General features: G+C 36.4%; 1 protein-coding gene across 11 annotated transcripts in view; it reads right to left on the reverse strand.

Moving 5' to 3' along the window:
• Positions 1 to 23,376, reverse strand: part of mbl (splicing regulator muscleblind) — a 464,503-nt gene that overhangs the window by 124,206 nt on the left and 316,921 nt on the right. For 10 of the 11 annotated variants that reach the window (XR_016305787.1, XR_016305788.1, XR_016305786.1 and 7 more), the window contains one exon: positions 17,788 to 17,838. The gene's annotated coding sequence lies outside the window, so the exon portion shown is untranslated. Of the gene's footprint in view, positions 1 to 1,389; positions 1,811 to 17,787; positions 17,839 to 23,376 lie in introns of those variants that run through there. The other variant, XM_089651499.1, reaches the window with a different exon arrangement.

Raw genomic sequence — 23,376 nt, forward strand, 5'->3', positions numbered from 1 at the left:
TAAATCACCAAGTAGCGAACCACTTGGTGTGACCTATTGCATTGGTCTTGGTTATACAATAAATGGTTCCCAGGGCAGCGGTACCCTAACCCGCCTCCCAAATTGTAAAATTGATAGCTTTAATAATCATTTTAATGTGGTATATATCAATAATTAGTTATTAGAGGCAAAGTAAACGTTAATATATAATAAGCCGAATCAGAACAATGAAGATGTTTCCTATTCAACCAATGTAATTTAATCGAGCGATTCTATGAATTATTTAGACATAGGTTTGCAGAATAGGTTGTAGGTTCAAAGCGTCGCGAATTCACTCCCCTGCAAGTCGAGTCCACCATTATTTCACAAGCAAAATTATAAGGTTTTTAATATGGGAGTATGGAAAATTCAAAATACGCCGTTTCTTAGTACAAGAAATAAAAAATAAAATATATTAATTAAATAATGGTGTAAACAACGTATTATTTTGCGCAGTTAAAATTAATATTTACGTATATAAAAAAAAAAAAACATATTGTCAGTAGTTGCTGTCAAAAAAAGGAGTTCGTAGGGACACGTAAACACAGTGATTATTAAACACACATTTAAAAAGTGATATAAAGTCATTAAAAACGATGAAAAATTTTTTTTAACCTAACTTACTTAACTCAATTAAAAAAGTTCTTGTTTCATCACTTTCCATGACTTTATATAACTTTTTAAAGATGTGAGGAATTATCATTTTGATGATTTATCCGGTCACCGTATTTTTCACACGAACAAACGTCATCGGTTGTCACAGCCAGTCGTTAATGCGTTATTATGACCACGCAAAACGTGATATATCAAAACCATAGAGGGTTAGAATCTCAAGCACCAAATTTAGTGAAAAAAAAAGTATTATATGCAAAAATAAAATTAAACAACTCGTATCCGTGTCGCTTAAATTTGCTGTTTAATCAGTATTAGTTGTTTTCTCACAATAAGTCAAGCGTGACAAACGGTGGTTTGCACGGTTGCCTCTCAAACATACAAGTTTAAAAAAACGTTATGCACAAGGCAAGCAGAATTTAGAAATAGTGTACATTAAAAAACTTAATCGGTCACACAGTACACGGAGAAAAAGAGTATTGCTAACTAAGATTTTTATGAACAGGTGTTCCAACATCGTGATAATACATTCGTATTTTACTAAAATTTTATCAGGAAACCTACCAATTTATTCGTTAGACCTGGAATACCGTTTCTAACCGGATTACGAATAATTTATAGAGATTCTTAATAAATTAGCAATACACATTTTAATCCGTGTATTTAAAATAGCGATACACCTTAATTAATTTTCCATCAGGCATTACGCATAAAACACAAAGTCAGTAAAATAATAAACAATAAATAAACTTTACGTACCCTCATTAAAAACGTAGCACTGAATAAAAATAATAAGGGTGTCCAACGGGATTTTACACCTCTGAAGAGAGGGGATGTTTTTTTCACGAAACTTATTTATATCACTAAATTTCCAGAGCCGAAACCTAGAAAAAACAACAAAAACACAAACAAGAACGAAAATAAAAACAAGAAGCTAAATGGCTTATCTAAATTAGCGCGAAAATGAATAATTAAAGAAACTTTGCGATGCAAATTAAATACAAAACGGATTGCAAAAAGAAACGAAGCCTTGTTAACAATCAAAACTAGAGTAATAGATATTCAAAACAAAACAATATGGCTCAAAGCGATTAAGTATAACAAAATATTTAAAAATAAGCTAAAAAGCAAAAGCGAAATAAAAAAGCCCAATTATGGGGAGAGGTCAATCCTTTCCAACGTCACGAGAAATACTGCAACACCGGCTGACCGGCTCCACTCCGGGCAGCATCTCTCATTGACATTATAATAATTATTGTGCGAGATGGACATCGTCCTAGGGGCGCATTGGACCCTCGCGACCCTCACCCCTTTCGTAAGACGCGACGGGAACAAATATTCAAACTATATTATCAACACGGGGAGCGATATTCCCAGACTCTAATGTATTATAATAATTCATACATACTAACTTCATATTGCACCTTCTAGAAAATTCGACAAATATTTTTTAAAATTATTTTACTGTACAAATCTCACTTCTTATGTAGTATGCAAACAGACGATTTATGGCTGGTAGAAAAACCCATACATTCATAAACGAATAGAAATCTGTGTAGTTTAATTACTTTATTTGGTCAATTCATACGAACAACGTCATATTATTTATTATTTTATTGTACAGGGTGAGAGATGACAGCACAAGGCCAATTCAACACATAAAATAATATTATTTGCACGAAGGACATTCGCTATGAGAAATAATATAAAAATAAACACTTTGACGGAAATGACATCATATTCTCTACTAATGACACTTTAGGTAGTTGACATCACACATGATTATTCCATTATGTACGTTGAGTATTAGCCTTAACAGGTCATAAATTGCTTACGTTTTTATTATGTAAATGGTATCTGCAAGCGATTATTAATTTTAATAAACAAGCCTACTATGTCCGAAAACCTTAAAATTTATAATGTTAATTACAGATTTTGTGTTTGTAAATTATACGTAACGTGGGTTGAAGCCACTCCTTAGCACTAAAATTCTAAGTTAGTTGTACAAAATGCAGGTGCGTCCTTTTAGGAGGCAAGCTGTATTTTAAAGTTTTAATCTTGAGAGTGCAATTTTACTGCTCGGGACGATAAAAAAGAGCAAATATTAAGTATCGACCTTAGCCCGCGGACCGGTTTGGCCTATATTGAACGCGTAACAAATAAAAGCAAAACTGGCGAACTGGCCGCGCGGGAATTGCGATATGTGAAAAAAGGAAGACAAAAGGGCTTCCCGCCAAATTAAAATCGATAAATCTGGCGGGAAACCTTACGGCGAGGCGCGGGCCGCCTCTGTTACCTATCGTATCCGATATTACCCCCTCCCGCGCTGCCACTCCGACGCTACTCTGCTGCTACTCTGGTACCACTCCGGTTCCGCGGCGGGCGACGTCAAGCCATGTCTTGCTCCATCACATGGAATAATGCACCTAGTCACATGGAAGCTATCCGCTATAGCAGGTTATACATATATAGACTACTTACATTTATTTTAAAACGAATCTAGACCCTCCAATGTCCCTGCATGCATGATTGTTAGTACGAAATAATGTATGCATACTTACATTAATAGTAACACAAAATAAGAACACATATGAAATGTGTTCGCCTGGTGGTTTGGCATCTAAAATTAAATAATAAATAAGGAGCACAAATAAAAAAAATGTAGCTTCTTTTTACAAAAAAAAAATTAGAGTCCTGACGTGTGCGGCTAAGGAGGTTAAACAATCAGTTTCCTCACACAGCCGTCGGGAAAGGGTGGGTCCCCTCCAATATATAGACTACCCTCACGAAATGCTAACATTGTGTTCATATTATAAAATGAAATAACACAAACATGTGCAAAAATATATTTCTTTACATTAAATATGATTTAAGATTTTCACGGCCAAAAGTATTTTTGTTATTTGTTTTTGGGGTGTTATGCCGTGTTGCGCTAACTCCTTCTTTAGCCATGAAAATTGGCTAACAACAAATAACAAAAATTCTTTACATTTATCCGATAATCTATTTGGCTTTTGGTTTATCTTTCGTGATCTTTTAGGGCAGCCATCACTGTCATAATGATTACAGAGCAGCAACTCAATTAAAATTTATAATTGTATGTGTGTGCTAGCAATGCTTATTCCCAACGAGGATATTTGTTTAAAAATATATAAGTGAGAACAAACATCGGCTATTAACGTGTACGAGCGTGTTCAGCGCTACATCGTCGAGACTAATCGTTTACAATATCTCGTATGACCATCTACAATATATTATTATGAAAAGAGCATGTGATTAATATTGTACCTGAAGCAAAAGAAGAAACCATTGCGAAACTATGAATATTCTTGCGGAACTTCGGTGGAGTCATTCCCACCACTTGCATGAAATAATATGTGAATAACTAGTCTAGATAATAAGAACAGTTAGTTGCAAGAGTAACGGCTCTAGCCTTGGATATTTCCAAACTTCATCAGAAGACTGGGAGCAATTCACAATAATTCACTGTGAGATGGAGCGACCGGAGCATTACTCCCACGAAACAGCCGCGATGGGAACACGCTGATTCCTAGATGATTATTAACACGGTTTTGAACAATACACCGATGCGGGCTTTGGCAAACTTTCGGTCAGACACTAACTAAGACACGAGACACCCGCGCGCCATCCGCTCTCCGCCCTCCGCCCTCCACCCGCACCTCGCGGCTCCCGTTGCGGTTACGTGCGGTTATAGAACTCTATCTTCTAATTGCCCAACACAACACGGATCGATTATATAACATCCAACTTTATACAATAATCACGAAGATAGGAACTGAAGACGTGAATATAAATTTTAATGATTTTTTGGGGAACGCTTTATATCCAAGTTCAAGATTAAATCTTCCTTCTGAAAGCCAAATAAATGAGGGAAGAGTAAAAACGACGAAAACGAAAATAATAAACCTCGCAGCTTAGAGCCTACAGAGTAAACAGTGGAGGCAGAGCGGAGTCAAGGAGGCAGCAATAATTCAAAACGCAAACCTACGGACTTACTTGACCGTCAGCTCTTTTGCGCAATAAAAGATATTCCCCAACAAAAGGAATAAATATTTTGCGGAGCCTTCTCCCGAGGGGAAGCTCTCTCTTCCTCGCGAACTTTGTTAATTCCTTGATTAATAAACTCGCGAGTGCGGCGCACTCAACACACACAGGTACCAGTGGCGGTCCGTGATTTTTCAGTGAGCTAGAGTGGTAAGATTGAAAAATACGACATTGATGATGTTGTAGTTGAAAATATCTTTTATATGACACAATAATAAGGCCCACTTATATAATAAGGTATTTAAAACATTGAAACGCCCTTTTGTGTGCCGTATTCATCTTCCAAAACGAGCGAAATAATGAAAATGACTTCTGTACTTACAGCATCTTTCAGTTCATATATCGTTCAAACCACTCACCTCATCCAATTGCCTCGAGTTCTTTGGGTTTCGTTAATTACTCGCCTATAATAATTACTATCAACGGTTTGACGTTAATCCTTCAAACGCCATTAGAACTAAAACTAATGGGCGAAGAATAAACAAGGAAGATTTACAAACTTTTGTCAACATAATAACCTAAGAAGATGAAATAGTACAGGTAACATCTAAGCTCTACGCGATTTACATTTGGTGGATAGATAATGAGGAATGTTGATTTAACTTTAATAAGCTTTACTCTGAAATTGAACGCTTCGGGGAGTATCGTACTAATAATTGGAGCTACTGCGGTTCAAGATGCACACTTAGGACGGGTTGTCTCACGGAATTTGAACAATTCATCGATTTTCAAGTTATGTGAAGGTTCATTATGGCCAGCGGCTTCACAAAACTGAAATAATAACAGAACTTGAATAGAACCTTCACCGAGCTTGAAAATCAACTTTGAAATTTGATGAATTGTTCATAATCTATGAAACTACCCGTCCTTACAAACTTTAATATATAATGAATAATGGTAATCATGTACGCGAGTTTTGCAACAAAGCATGCATAGAACAGTGAAAATTACAGAGAACTAATTACTGAGATTTGCATTTGATTCGTCTGTTCACACCGCGCGTATCAAATGTTTCGTGTTGTCATTGTCAAGAGGAAGTTTACTAAGTATATTAATATTATCAATCAATGAAGTAGAAGCGGGGGGTCTATATTAATTTATATTGCGTAAAAATTAAATTAAAGTCGGCGAAATGATTATTAAACGGTTAAAAAAGTGATAATTAGTGAGCCGATTAAAAGTGCGAGATAAAAGATAAGATAAGATATAGGCAGTGATAAATAAATTGGCGTCTGAAGTATACTACTATAGTACATCTATTTTTATTGGTAAATGTATTTAAAAAATATATTATTTGACTGAGGATTCAACCTTCCTCCCCAGGGACTGATTAAAATGAGAACCGCGCTCACGTCATCCAAAATCCTAATTGGATGGTACCGAGATATATTTCATATATTGACTGCATTAATATTTTATGTTATTCGATTTCAGAGAATTGCGTGTGTGTGGGTGTGTGCGAGAGTGCCATTAAAAGTTGATAGAATGCATTGTCATCGAGAACGAGTCTTTCAGCCGAGTTTCAGCGCATTTAATTAACTTAAAAATTGTATTTATTTTTTCGGAATAACTTTATTGAGTAAAACCTCAAATTGTAATATTTAAATATTGAAGACAATATTAGTGATTTCTAAACGAAAATGATATTCATAAAGATAGATCATACATAAAGATAGTTATCATCATACATACATCATACATAAAGATAGTTGCCAATAAAAATGTGCGGTGAAAAAATGAAGACAATGTTAGTAGTTCTTATTCGAAGTATGATACAGTTAAAAGTGACCGAGGGGAATAGGGTCCCATTAGCTCAGTTGGTAGAGCACTGTCACGGAAAGACAAGGGTCCTGGGTTCGAGTCCCAGATGTGACCGTTTCCTTTTCTGATTTTTCTGTTTCAGATTTTCGTTTAGAAATCACTAATATTGTCTTCAATATTTAAAAATTGTACTTAAAATATTTATTTGATACGGTATTAAAATGCATTGAATTGCGTTAAATGTCCCCTATGCGGCCTGGGAATGCGTGAATCTTCCCCTAGGAGACAATCTTCGCATAACATTATGATGTAGTAGTGCCTGTGAATAGTACCTACTCGTACATACGGGCTGCATGTAAATGCAGATGCAGATACACATTGCAGGAGCACTATGGACTGTGACTACGGGCATTAACAGGTCGGACGGTACGGTGTCCGACATAGCGAGCATTTCCTAGCATTGTTTCCGTGAAAAATGCAAATCTTGAGAGCGCCCTGGGAACGGCCTCAATAAGACCGATAAATTGAATGGAATAATTTGTACCATCCGGTAATCGAATATGCATACCTACCAGGCCGGCTTGCACCTGGTTCCAAATACCTTATTGATTTCTTTCTATAAGAGGCGAAGGAATATTCCACTTTAAAACTTCTTATCTATCGGACATTAATTGGCGGTGGGGAAACTTTATCAATGCGCCGCTATCAATATTTCGCAAAACTCGCGAAAACACGCAGGTTTGAGTACACAAAAATTTTGTGTCAATTGAAGAAAAAAATTCTTATCGTGAACGTTCTGCCGCGGTTCAATTATTGCATAGAGATTAAATACGAAAGTCGGATAAGATAATATGAAGTCAACAAGAACTGATAACACGATAAACTATTTATAGAATTGTGAAGTTTAATAAACATTAAAATTAAAATTCAACTATTCATAAACCGTCATTATGTCATTTTAAAGAAAGAGAATGTTTAAACACACCTTGAAAACATGACTGTTTGTTTCTAAACGCCTTTACTATTTAAATGCCGTATAACTACGATAGTGAATAACGGTGCAAAAAAACTGGCAAAGGTCGTACGTCTGTTTGTCTGACCTTTCGGTGCCGAAACGCTATGCAACATCCATTATGCATGTCACTGATTATCCGTCTAAAAGTCGTGTTTGCATTGAACCAGTAATAAGGGGTAAGCTAAGCAATAAGCATTCATGGAATTCATTTTTGAAACATTACCGGGTGATTAAATGATAATTAACTGATTATAATTTGATTACGTGTATCAATTAAATAGGGAGTAAACTGTTATATCAATATTAAACTAATTACTGGCAATCTTTACTAGTTTGGTAATACATTCACAACAGTGATATTGTGGGTAATGCCCTTATCAAAACCGATATGTACACAGACATATGAATATATAGACTAGAAATTAAAGGTGAGGGGTAAAATCAACTGTTGAAGAACGAAGGGGGTAAAGCTGACTGTGATTCGTCAATAAATCAATTTGACAGTATATAGGCATCTCGCATTATAATATCACCATTTAGTTCTTAAAAGTAAAATCTGCTTTTGAATGAATAGACATGTTTACATGGGAGCGCAAATTACTCGCCACGTTATGAACAAATTTGCGAAGTCCAAATTCGGCAAAAAAAAATTTCTTCTATTTTCAGAGTCGAATATTTTGTTTACGTATTTAGTTAAGACACTTTTATAAGTGTTCATAATTTAGTTCCCAGTAACCAACGATGCGTACAGATATATCTCGATGTGATAGTATATGTTTCTACAAACTGATCCATATTATACGATGTAATTACGCTTAAAATAATGCTTACATATGGAATGTAATACGACAATTGGGTGTATTCTCTTTTTCACATCTATTTTTACAAGTTTTCATAGCTAAGCCACCATTTTGCCGTGTCATTTCGTAAAATGCCTCGACCATAGCTCGACGCTAGTTCGAACAAGAATGATGACGTCACATTCTCAAGATCACTTAGGGCAGGTCTACTAATATTCATATGTCTATGGATATGTACCATTTTTGTTTCCAGTCGGTCACAGAATGAATGGGTACATGGCCGCCAATTCGGTGCACATGCAAATAATATGTAATATCGGTCCGGTCGGCAGCGTGAGCCGGCTACGTTAAGAACCGGTCCTCCGCCTCCGCCTCCACTCGCCTCGAGTTCTCAGTCCGGAGTCCAGTCGAGGTACTGCAGCACTGGCGGGAACTTTACTGGGACCTCCACCTTCACAGGTCTACAGTATACAGGCTGCAGACGAAGCCCACTATACTAATATAATCCGTTAGCTGTTTCCCAGAAGACGGCCTTCAAGCTGCAAGTTAAATCCGACAGCGCTCAAGAACATTTTGTTAAGTAATTATGCTCAGTATTCTTGCGATATTCAGTCTTGATCAATTTAACGAGAATATATCTATCTACCCCACGTTGTCGAGGAAGCTAGTAATTCAACAAAAAACATTGCCAAACGGTCGCTACATTATAATCGACGTGAGAAAAGTGATTTAAATTAGATCAGATAATAGAAAAAGAGATTGGCAAATTATCGACCAATTTGGATGACGCTGCGAAACTGCAGAGGAAAATAATGACCCTACTCTGTCTTGGATGTATTGTACTGTTGGTTTTACACATACACCGAGACACATACAAGAAGACAGTGAAATGAAAAATCTACAAAAGGTGTTAATGGTCGATGCTTCACGAACATAAAAGTCATAGATGCCGGAAATCTTAAGTAAAATGGTTCAAGGCGAATAAATAAAACAATTAATAGCATCTGGCAATTAGAACAGCGTACAAGACATTCGGCCGAGGCACGCTCGACAGTCGTGCGGTGGCGGCAGGAACGCTGAACACAGGTATATAGTTATACAGCACAACCCCACACATACTGCGCAGAGCACAGTGCACACATTGTGCAAGGTACAGGGTACAGGATTAGCCACCTGGCCAGCCATCCAGCCAGACCAGCCAGACCAGCCAGACCAGCCAGACCAGCCAGACCAGCCAGACCAGCGCCGCCAGAGTCGGCCACCTCTCTCCACCTCCGCCGCTGCAGCGAGGCGAGGTTCGATTGTTCCAAAAGATGCAAGGTAATTTAAATTAACGAGGACACTAGGCTTTTGTTCAGTCTTGCGGCTGACATAAATACCTCTACACAGACTATGATTTCCCGAGGTCACCCATTAACTGTGTGCAGGAATCATTTTAAGAAATCACTCGGTTAAGAGCGCACTCATCGCGGGAGGTCATCGTGGACTGAAGAGAGGTAGATTATCGAAATATGAATAATAAACCATAAAAAAATATCAAAAAGGAAAAAACGGGATCTACTGAAATAACTTTTTTTAAAACTTTCCATAGATAATGTATAATTATGTAGTGTTTTCTTCCAACTTATCGAAATGCCTGCCTTGAAAAGAAATCATTAGTGTATTGCTTGTTGACTACTTGTGATAGTGTTAAAAAACTCATCTGAGAATATTTACGTACAAGTAGGTACATCAAAATTTAATTCAGGAGACTGGAGATTTATTTTTATGAAAATCATTTTCTACGTGTGGAGGCGTTCTGAAAAAACTGACCGCAGCAATGTCAATACTTGACTGACTACGATAAAAAAACTTGGTAATAATGAAAATATTATAAAAAAATTCCTTAGTAAATTAGCAGAGCGTGAAGTAGTAAGGTTAAGTCGGTATTGCAATGGCTGGCGGGGAATGTCCGCCGCACCATTGCAGGCAATGCAGGCCGGCACGAACACGCGGAACCAGTACGGCCAGTACCTACAAGTACGGCAGTAAGGTGTGCTTTTTGTATTAATAAACGAGAAAACTCGATTCTTGATGTCTCAATTAGCGGCTAGCTTTTTGTGACCTATTCTACGTGAAGGAGCGCGCCAATGAATTAATATAAATCAGCTGACACCCCTATTGTCTACGCCGGAGTATCATCAATAAGCCAGAATCTTTTCCTGCGATTTCAACAACCACAAAATAGCCTGCAAACCATGTTGATTATTACAGCATTCACAATAGGAAAAACGAGTGTTTATAACAGCAAAAAAAAAAATTACCAGAGAAGCTAAATGTGCTGAATGCAATCTAGATTTACAATAGCTAAGTCCATGCTATCGAGATAAAACTTTCGAATAATCGAGATAAATGAACTGATTATAATTTCCAATTGCTAATAAAAATTAGATTTCAATAACCAGTGGAGGTACGACCGGCGACGTTGCGCAAGAGACTTTAACCAATCTGCCGAACAAAGGAATTAATAAGGAAAGAACATGATCAAAGTGAATGTTAACCTAATTAAAATATTGCGCAAGTCGATCAATGTGAAAAGTACATAATAATTCATATTTATATAAAACGATATCTTGCCAATAGTAAATAATCAAATCACCTTAATAATAAATTAATAATAAAATCTAGGCAGTACTAAATGTAATATTGTTCCAATTGAAAGTAGAGCATGATTGATCTTATAATCCAAAGAAGATAGGGGTGAATCTTGGTCACTGGTCACACATATTGAGTAGAATGAAGGTGTTGGTTGGGGAGGGGAACAGGTTTGCTGGAACCCGGTGAGGGTCAAAGGGAGCGGACCCGACTCGACCCTCGCCACCTTCAGGGGAACTTTACTATTATGATTGCTGCATTCTTGACCTCCACTAATTCATCTCGACATTTGCACCCAAAACAACTTAGAGAATAGTTTCAATTTCGGACACAATACGCTAACCAATTAGCTCCAGTTTGCAATATATAAATTTTTATAAAAATATATATATTTTATGAAAAGCAAGACCCAATAGTATATAGTAATAGTAAGAAGGCGGTTGAGGGAAATGGAATCAATTAACACAATAAATATTTATTTACAAAAAAGGTCTGTATTATTCCTAAGTAATTAGAGAAAACGTAAACAAACGCATAGGGGTGGTTTTCCCAAAAGAAACACTACTCGGACGCATCGGAATTAACGAGGCACTAAATCTTCAAATCGGCCGAGCACGAGAGCAAAACAGATTGGTTAGCGCGTGGCGAGCGACGGCAAGACTCAGACTATCGGAAGTGTGGAAGACAAACGATAATTGTGGTCAGTGAAGAGCCAGCGAGTTGTTAATTTGTTGTGTTGTTAGATTGTTAGGACGTGCCACTCTCAATGGAGCATCAAACTAACTTCGTTATTCGACACTCGACTAATTCCACTCCGGCAACGCGTCGATTAAACTTTCCTACCAACTCCGCTCCGTATTCATATTCCGTGAGTCAATATTTGTAATCCGACGGCTCTGTTGGAAGATCTGCCCGTTGCATAGCCAATTAGCAACGAACCTGTCTGCATACATTATCTTAAGATAATTTATTACTATCAAATGTAATAGATGCCCATACTGAAAAAAATATGGAAAACATCATAAAGATGATAATAAATTCGAGCGGTTTCTTTGTAATTCACGTAACAAGGCGTCTAGTAAGAATTTAATTGCCTGAGATGCATTGAGATGTAAATAATCCGAGGAACTGGCTAATGATGATATTTTACCTATTTGCCTTGTGATATTTTATGGTTTACATTGGAAGTTCTTACAAATATACAAATACTGTTATTAAATATTGTCGCATTCTGTCATATTTATTAGGAAAAAAACACATGTTCTCGATATATTCTGAAAGATTATTTTATCAGGAAGTAGCATGCATTACGTTTTTAACAGGATCATTTTTCTCTGTGTATGGGGAAATATAATTTGTTTTTAGTAACATGCAAAAAATTAGTATTGCATTAAATAATATATGAATAAAAATCCAATAGAACGATCGTACCTCCCTAAAATGTCTTGAGATAATATTATCACAGAAACACTCTGGCATCAAACAAAACTCTTATAAGAATAAATAATGTTTTAAACCATACTTCTATTTTACACATTGCCAGTACATACACAGAAACCATATCGAGTTCTGGCGATTACAAGACACATAAATAAATTCAAAGATTTATTGTGAATATGAACATTTTATTAATATCACATTTAATTCATTCCGCGATAATATTTTTTGATTACATAAAAACCGTGCATTGAATAACACACAACTGATAATAAATGGCAATTAATGCACCAGTCTAAACATAAAAAAAATTGTTGAAATTTACACAATTTAAATCAGACAATAGACCAAATGTACGAGTACGTTCTAATTAATGGTAATTCTAAAAAAACGTATTTTCTTTTAAATACGGGAATACAAAAAACGTGCATATAACATAATTAACATTAATTGTGCGAATTGAAAATCCGAGAAACGCAGACGTTCAATAATTTATTGGTTATATAAGCCACCCAGCGCGCGGCGTAATAAAAATAAGACCAAGTAGTCACGTGGTGTTAAAACTCCTGAAAGGTCCCGAGTGGCCGAGTGTTAGTATGCACATTTTTACATGCGTCTGCTGTACCTGTTGTCTACCTTATACGACATTAGACGACAATCCATATTTTTAACACACTGAATTTATTCTACACTTTTTAAAAAAAAAGGTGAAAATTTTAGCTAATGCTTGAAATGTTATAATAATAATTTGTGCAGTTAACATTTGTCATTGTCATTTCATTGGGTCGTTTGTAAGACTAGTTCCTGAGTTCAACATCTCGGCTGTGCCGGTTTTTGTACAACATGGATCTCTTCAAGACTCTGGATCACTCCTTCCTTTACAAAAAGACCCCCCCACAGCATTCTCAAAGATGACAGACATCCTCTTCGGAGTTAAATTAAAATAAAATGTTTTGAATTATTGGCACGGATGAATAACTATTTGGCTTTCTAAAAGCACGGCTGAAATGAATAATAATTAAAATAATTAATATTGATAGGGGTGCTAGTTTTAACCGCTAGGGGGTCAGTCAGTCTTCAGTGTCCAGTAGTGTCCAGCGAGCCGGCTCATTAGCCATTCACCCCTTTGCCCTGAGAAGAAATAATAATCACAATAATACGCTGCTCCCTGATCCGTTCAGGTTCAGGTTCAGGTGGACCATCTGACCGGGCAACCGCTCTGGGAGAAAATGGTAATTCGTGGAAAAAACCGTTACGAGCGGCGAGTCTTCCAGCCTCTTTTGTTAGGCTCATCTGAAGCAACTCTTTCGCGAGCGTCTCGAGATGCGGAGGTCATTCAAAACAAACCTAGACAAATTTAATGCTGACCATTAAATAAGTGACATTTATTTACTTCTTCCATAATTGTAAATTCACTTTATGGCGTCATGTTTGTATAAACCACTATTTAATCAAAATAATTGACATGTTTCGAAACCAATGCGGTGACCAAATAGGTGAGTTGTACTCGATTTGACTCGGAACTAAAGAAGTGTACATCAATTTCAAAGTAGATATATCACAAAAAGTCTTATTATAAAAACGATCATTTTCATTGCTTTATTCGTAATGATATTTATATGTGATTATATTAATTGAGTTAAATTTTACCCAAAACTATAGATTGAAATATATTGAAGTTTTATTGGAAATAATTTGCTTTTATTTTGAAAGTTAAATCCATCAATGTAACATGTAAGTTGGCCTCTCAGAAGCTGGGCGTACTGTACAAGGCCCGCAGATACTTTAATAGTACACAACTGCTCACCCTGTACAAATCGCAAGTGCGCCCTACTGTCGAATTTGGCAGCCATCTCTGGTCTGGAGCCCCAAAATACCTGAAAAAAAACCTTGACTCTGTGCAGAAACGGGCGGTCCGTTTGATAGATTCCCCAATCTTAACAAACGGACTGCAATCTTTAGAGCACAGGCGTCAGGTAGGTATGCTGTCCTTGTTCTATCGGTATTACAATGGAAGATGCTCTGAGGAACTAGCGTCATTGATCCCTTCGGCACCGGTGCGTAGTCGGGATACACGCCAAACGCGCGCCCAACATTTGTACACAGTTGACAATTGTCACATGAGAACGGGTCGCTTCTACGATTCGTTCTTAAGTTCAACAGCTCGGCTGTGGAACGAACTGCCGGCCTCTGTGTTTCCTCCCTCCTACAACATGGGACTCTTCAAGACCCATGTTCACTCCTTCCTCTCCACAAAAAGACCCTCCACACAGCATCCCCAAAGATGACATAGGCCCTGAGGGAAATTATTTTCTTCAGGGCCTCCTGTGTGGAGTAAATATAAAAAAAAAAAAAAAAAATGTCATTGAAGAAGATAATTCTGAAAAATATAAACGAAACATGACATAGAATAAGACAAAGAAAATAAAATATATTACCTACACATACATATATATTGAAATACATGATTATAGTAAATAGTAATTGTAATTATATAAAATGTATTAACTGTATCAACTGCATTGTATTAACTGTACACGTGACTTTATTTGTACATAATATGTGAAATGTTAACTCTTCTTCCATCCACAAGCTAAGGCTTTTAATGGAAGACCAGTAAAATTATAATAATAAATTGTTTCTGCAATAAACAAAAATAAACAAAAAAAAAATAAAAAAAAAAGAAAACGGTCACAACCGTGTCCAGTCACATTCGAAACCAGGATCTCTGTCTTCTTAGTCCTAGTTGTGACCGTTATATTTTTAATTTCTTTCTTGTTCTATTTCACGTATCGTTTAGTTTTGTTAGTATTACCTCCATCTTCCGTAAAATATATACTTTTATTCTTAATAATAATCATAATAATTTTTATTCCAGGACGTGGGGAGGTTAGTGCAATCCCACACGCCCCACATAGATTTACACATTGATTGTATAGGATATAATATGTGAAAAAGCAAAAATAGATTTAATTTATTTAATTTACAATATATATAAATAAATTAGACGAATAAGAATATTCCAGTATGTTTTATAGTATATTCGGTATGATCATAAATATTTTTAATCTAGAGAATTCTTGGAATGACTGGATATTATCGTTTATGCTTTGGTCAAGGCGCACGACCGCAGTTTTTACATACTATAGGTATTTTATGGTTTTGATATTGCAATCGATGACGAACCCATTCTGCTATGATGATAAGAATAATTATTATTTTAAATTATTCAAAGTAATCACTAATCACTAAGGAAATTGAATAATTCATCAAATTTCAAATTTTGAAAGTTTGATTTTCAATTTCTGTGAAGGTTCTATTTAAATTCTATATTATATCATCATTGGCCAGGGGCTTCACAAAACAGACCTTGAAAATCATCTTTGGAATTTGAACAATTAATTCATCAAATTTATGTCACTATTCAAGTTCTGTGAAAGTTCTATTATTATTGGCGTATACATATATATATATCTATTTGTCTTTGCTTTGTAAGAATCCATGATTTTTTTGATTCGAATCAAATATAAATACAATATAATAAAATAATTATGAGTAATATAATACAAAAGTTGATGGATCATCTATAGCAGGGGTTCGTCAACTTCTTTCGAGTCGCGATCAGATTTTACAAATGAGGGAGGGGGGATGCTTGGATTTTTTTTCTGGTGTATAGGGTTATCCTGAAATTTATCTGTTTAACGAGCTTCGAAATTCGTAAACAGCAGGTTATATCCGAACATTAGATTAAAAATTATGATACTATTCAAACATAAAGCGATTAATTTATTAATATAATTTTTTTAAACTGTTTCGGTTGGCGACCCCACATCGTGAGCGCATTTGGAGTCGTGACCCCTATATTTGGGAACTAATAATCTATAGCGATAATCGTAAGTTACTTTGAAAATTAAGGACGTCTTTCTACCTAATTTTTCCGACAAAGTAGATTATACTGTTATTATTTATATATTATTTTAGACTTACTATTTATTGTCTTTTTGTCGATTTATTTAATTACAAGACACTTAAGATTAATATTTAACCGTACTGTTTCTTGTAGCATTTTTATACTTATACGTGTCTTTTTTGTACATATTGTATGAGCCTAAATAATTCAATAAATAAGAATGATCAACGTTTGTTATCAAAAAAACTTTGAAATAATTATTGTAATTCTGTCAACTTGAGCCACCCAGCGAAAAGCGCAAGCAGATGCGTCCGTGATATTGACAATATAAATCGTAACGGTCCAGCGTGCCGAGACCTACAACTGGCCAACTGACAGGACCTTGCGGAATACTAAGCAACTAAGCATAAAAAAGAGACGAAATAAATTTTAAAAATTGGTACTTTGGGTTTGCAATTTGCATGACGAATGACGAGACTACTTTATAAAATTGATGTGCCTCCTAGTTGAGCCTTACTAAGATATATGTATTAATTATTTTTGTGCTTTAATCATTAAAAAAATGAAGACAAACATCCCCAGGTTACGGATAACCTGAATATACTACCACCAAAATATGGCGAAAATATTGCTTGTATAATAATGCTGGACTTTTGCACTATGTACTCAGTCGCCAAACGGTCGAAATTAATAAAAGAAATACTGCAACCCACGGCCCGTGTTTGTTAAATTGATATTTTGAAAATTTCTGCTTTTCGTTGATTTTATACGAAACATGCCTAGACAATAGCAAGTCTGTGGCGAAACTGGTTGGACTGTTGTGATAAAACCTCGATGGGGCTAGTTCCTCGGAGCATCTTCCATTGAAATACCGGCAGAACAAGGACAGCACCTATCTATGCTCTATAGATTGCAAAGTATAAAAAGTGTTAAAATTTTCAAACAATATTTTAAAGTTGAACTACTTAATACTTGAAAAGATGTGAAGTAAGTAAATGGATGATTAATTAATATCAAAGCTAGGCAATAGCCCAGAATTTTGTTTATGAATGGCTCGTGTACGTTCCTACGCCAATGTGTGGAAACGTTTTACACGCGTTCTTGATGATGTATTTAGATAAGCATTCAATCAGGCTGCCGTGTTTAATCTAGAAGGTCGCTTCAACAGTACATCATCAGCTGAGAAAAATGGAGCCAGGCAACATAGCAAGGGATACCCACACAATATATTATTCGAAACTAACTAAGACAGGGTGGACCATGCAGGAGGAGCCATGCAACCTGGCCTTGGTACGCGCGCTCCTTGCTTCATACGCACACATGCATCGTCTCATACACAATCTTCTGTTATTCTGACGACTCTCGACATGACCGACTCAAGTATTTGTGATTCGTTTGGTCATGCCACGTCTTCCTCAGGGATCCCCGACATCTGGTCCTAAAGGCTTGCGGGAGGATTGGGAATGTTAACCGATATGCATTCTTAGATCTATTTGATTCGGGTGATGGAATTAATTTAAAAAAGTGTAACTTACGTATCTGGATGATGCTGTAAGGATTTAAAGCCACATTTCTTGGAAGCTGGTCTGCAAAAAAAAGAGAAAAATGTTAAAATATGACTCAAAACATACACTGAAAATATAATTTCCGTGACTTAGTGCTTTGTAACCTCCCCTAATTTTCATAAACGATAACAGAAGTGATATTAGGAATATGGTTTAAAAACAAAACGACTCAAAATCCGTTGTAACCTCTTTGTTTTTCATATACGATTCATGCAACCTAAAAAGGTTACAAAGGGGTTCTCAGTGGCAGAACCATACAATTCAAAACACAGCAATCTATCATTGTGTTAAAAAACTACTTTAATTATAATTTGTTTACGATCAGTCATATAACATTAACAAAAAAAGACGATCCATTACACAAACAAGATGAAGATTAACAACGTACTCCACAACGATAAAATGAATCATGACAAGAAGCGTATAGTTAACCAGCATGCTGCCGAGGAGATGATAATATCCCAGTCCCAATGGAGACTTGGCCTTCGCTCGACTTATAAGGAATACTCGGCCTGCCCGCGAATTCGTGAGGCACTGAACAATGAAAATATGAAATCAATTCTCAGAAACGAGACAACTGAAGCAGCCAGACTGAAAGAACCTTACGCTATGCTGTTAACGCGCAATACTTTTTCACTGAGACAGGTAACTTGGTCCCACCATTGAGAACTGGATTGTAACATCTCTTTCTGTTACACGCACCGTTTATGAGAAAGATGGAGGAGTCACAATCATCGACATGCTACGTAAAATCTCAAATAGCAAGAAACGGATAATTAATATGTTTTTAAATGGAAGTTTGTATTTTAAATCGATAGCTATAAATAAAAAAAAGAATAATCCGATAGCGTGCGATGGCAAAATAATGAAGTTTTGTACTCTAACAACCCCTTTTATAAAATGATTTGTAAGCCCAACAAAATACAACTCCAATAATTTGTTACGATCTAATTATTGCGGAATGCTACTAATATTCGAATCAGCAATGTTAATGCGGAGCAGGACGTCCGGATTAAAAGAATTTTCCTATACACTATTTTCAAGACCCTGGGTATATCTGATTGGAACACTTGCTGCAAGAATTATTTAAATTAATCAATTAAATACTACCTAGTTATATTATATTCTTTAAATATGAAAAGGGCGGCAGCGAACCTCGACTACTAAATGAAATAGATTGTACCTTATGTACTGTATGAAGTGTTCAGGATGCCAGTAGAAAGACTACCGTAAACATAGATATGGATGTCTACGACTGTAAAGAATTTTATCGGCTATTCCAGTGGGGAAGAATCCAGTTGGTCGCCCCAGACAAAGCTGGAGAAAACATTTACTGAGGCTGTGAGAGCGTAGTGGACCGAGGCCACCGAAGCAGTGCGAGATGGGGGCCTTCTGGAGGCACCTTGTCGAAGCAATTGTCCCCAATTGGATCAGCAAATGGGGTAGACTACGGGGGTGAGAAAAATAGGCTCATGGCTTCAATAAAACAAGAAGTAAGGTTAAAGAATAAAAAAAAAACCATTATTCTCGGTTCTAGAAGGACGAAAAATGCACACTTAAAGAATGAATAGTATAAGACATCCAAACTTAAATCGGAGTAGAACATTAGATGTGCGTGAAGTATTCAATGTATCTATTGAATAATAGTCACTTGGCTTGTTTGTTTAAGAATGGTGAAGATGTATAAAATCCCCTGAGATCGGAAATATATAAACGCGGGACAAAAGAGCAAGCGAGATGTGACGACAAACCTTTCACGGAATATTGTGTTTCACGCTTTTGAAAGCGATTCGGTGCCTCGCCCCCACCGGTGAAAGGAAAGTGGACCGCGTTCAGCTTACACAATAGCGTACGTTGACCCAGCTTGCTGAAAAGTGACTTCTGAGCAAATCTCTTCACTAGCCGTCAACATGACAGACAGACACGATGGACAAAACTTCAAGCCGCCAATTATTCAGAAACAAATAGAAGATCAACTTGTTACTTGTGTTATACTATTCAACACCTACTACTGTTTGCCCAATGCAAATATTTTAAGTAAACACAAACGAAAATAATTCATCATGATCTGCTCATGGTTGTCAGTCAACTACATGTTCATATTTTAAATATTCTGAGCATGTGTTGCGTGAAAGGCGTTGGCGTGCGGTAAACTAAAAATCAATTATTGCGTTGTTACCAGTTCGGCCTAATGCCAGACCTCGGGCAACAATGTACAATGGTTTCCATATTAGAAACCATTCAAACCTGTTCCGGCATTCATATTGTTAGAAGACATATTTACTATGCAAGAGAAAAAGTCATGCATGTCGGCGGCGGTGTACGGTATGGTGTTTCTGTTTCTGTTTCCATTATTGAAAACAGTTTTTCAAGAAGAATGGTTTCTGATCGGATTGCAATAAGCTTTATGCGCTGAATACGGAGGCAGAGAATTTTCCTTCATTCCGATTCAAATAAAGTTTCAAATTGAAAACAATATTTCCAAACGGGCAAATCTGCGAACTGCAGCAGCTATATTACAGTACATACGTGCTTACTCTAAAAGGCTACAATCGCAGTGGGTACTAGGTACTGGATCTCTGCCCTGGGAGGTTGTGGGGGGTCTCGGCTGAAAGGTCGGAGTTAAGGAGGAGAGGAGAGATCACCGCCGAGAGAGGATACTACATTTTATTAGGATCTAAAGAAAAATTACTTCCATAACTTCAGGGAACGGACGCCGAGAAAAACAGTAATGCTATTATTTGGCTCAATAGCTTTCACAATTAAATGTACACGGTGGCGTAAGACATTATAGTACAAACACCCCACGACTAAATTAGTGACAGTAATACTCTCCCATTAAATCAATCATTACTTAATTAATTTTACACATAACCATGTATCGGGTGATTGATGTTGATTGATTAAGTAGGATCGTAGAGCAATTCAAGGAAATTGTCTTGTAATCATTAACAACCTAATGTGGAGAGATCGGTCAAGAAATTCAACTTAGATATTTCATTTAGATATTGCGAAAGTATAATGTGTCAATAAGTGAGCGTACAAGATTCAAAGCCATAGGTAGGTTCTTACCTACAAAACAAACTCCAGTGAATTCTGAAAATAGAATAATATATACCAATACTGAGAAAAAAATTATAAAAATACACAATATGCGGCAGTTTTAGAAATAATGTCAGAGATATGGACAAAAAAGAGAAATGAATCGCGATGGGCAAAAACCATTATTATGTTCGGCCATTAATTTTTCACAGAATCAGCAGCTTTGCTCACGGTGATAAATATCTCCATTGTTGTTCCGGTACTACAACTGGCGGTGGCGAGTGGTGAGTCAGTGGGCTGGGCTAATGAGAACCTGGACTCTGATGATTCTGTGCTAAATAAACGGAAAACTGAATTACGGAAACCTTCCTGCTAGGAACTGTCGTTTCAAATGAACTATCATTTTATAATTCCCGAGCGCTAGTTCAAACATCATACTGCCATAGGCCACATGGCGCGACCCGTAGAACTAGGCTATTAAAAGCAAACATTAGACTATTTCGTTGTCTGCAAAATTATACACAAATCCGGCCATATCGCGAGAATCAGAATTAGGAACGGCGCACCGCCCAAGGTCAAGGTGGGTACTGCTTCATATTCGGCTATACTTTAACGTGATCATCGATTTGTTTTGTCAATTGGCTTAACCGTGACGTGCACAAATGCATGATTTATTGGGATAAATCGTATATATTAAAAATAAAGAAACTGTCGATATTTACACATTACTCAGTAGCATAATAATAAAAAAGCCGAGCTAGTATTAGCGAGCTCTCAAATATGGAATTTTGACACTAAACAAATAAATGAATAAGTTAACAAAACACATATTGAGCAAAGAAAGATTTAGCATCCCTGCAATAATACAAATAAAAATAATGGTAGTGTTGGGATTGTTGGGAAGCGTGCGATCCGTGGACATGTGCAGAAAAATGTTTGTTTTGAAATGTGAACACTGAAACGACAGAAGGGTGGGGGGGGGGGAGAATGAAGGAGCACAGTAAATATGAGATTTATGTCAAGCAATGTAAGTTAATTATAATTTAAAATTCCAATGTTCTTCTTGATATAATACTACAATCATACAGCATCTCAAACACACGGCATGTGCATTGAAAACGGCGAGTTTTTATACTGCTTATTATATTTGGACAGATGGTTCGGCTTTACTTGTATTCAAAAGGAGATAAGGAGTATTAAAACAAGGTTAGTCAGAATCTCGGAACCGTTATTTGCCTCAAGGAATCAAAATTGAAGAGCAAGGAGAGGACAATACAAAAATGGCTCTCAAAAGTAATGTGAAATTATTCAATAATAAATATTACTCTAACGAAACTCTTTAACTGCAGGATATTATTTTTATATTGTATCGATAAAATTGAATGCACTCATCTGGTTTTGTGGAGATTAGCATTAAGATTTTCTACAAAGATGTCACGATGTCGATGTTAAAATCCAACTTTTGAATGTAACTTTCCTTACGTAAATGCCAAGATTATTTTTACAACGGATTGGCAAAAATATTCATTAAAAAAATATGGAAAAATGTTTCTTATTGCAGTCGAGGTAAAGCAAAGACAAAACATGTATATTACAACACTCATTTGTAAGATTTTGGCAAACTTATCCGAGTTACGTGCATAAATCTGCGGTTGAAGTGAAAAAAGTGCATGATGTAATCAAATATTAGTGTTGGTGCTAAATGATGTCACCGGGTCTCTCATGCTTCACAAATTATAATTATACTTTACTTCGTACCGGATCATAAGTCATACAGCGCCACGGTACACAAGCAATGTGTTGCAGTAGAATGGCTCACCAAATGAATATTCAACATCTTTTCGATATTTCAAATTAGAAACCCTTTATTAAAAATATTATATCATTTAAGTAGACATTTCATCGGAATCATATGATTCCCAGTAGATGAAGTAATCATTCTGATAAACTTTACAAAACACCGCTGCGGAATAAAGCTGATAAGAGAACAATGCACGTTTTGTCGCGAATACTTCTTTTCTTGTTTCAGTTGACGGCTAAAGTATTTTTGAGGAAGTCCATTCTTTATCGCGAAATTTTCTGAAATACATATACACATTTCTTCGGCGGGAGCGAAGTCTCGCTCTCCGGCTAAGACGAATGCGAGGAATTTATACAATAATATTTATGTAGTGCACATGTTGGCAACATGTGTATATAAGATATAATGTTGGCATGCACCCTGTACGTGTGTATGATGTGCAGGGCATAAGCTTCAGCCCGTATGAGTTATTGGACAGAGCTTGTGATTGCAGTGCACGTGGCGAAAGAAATATAAATATTTCGCAACGGATGCAAATGGAAGAATTTTATTGGGTTGCGTCGCGTCTTCCGTGCTGCGGAGTCTTGGTTTCACAATATTATGCCGTTGTTGCCGTTGTTGCCGTTGTTGGTTGTTGAAGGAATCATCCCTTCCACACACCCATACAGTCGGGCACAAGGAGTCGAACAGCAAAATGATGCCTACATTCCCGACAA

This window comes from Hesperophylax consimilis, chromosome 4 (genome assembly GCF_061612785.1).
Source record: "Hesperophylax consimilis isolate HC1 chromosome 4, BYU_Hcon_1.0, whole genome shotgun sequence".
NCBI lineage: Eukaryota > Metazoa > Arthropoda > Insecta > Trichoptera > Limnephilidae > Hesperophylax > Hesperophylax consimilis.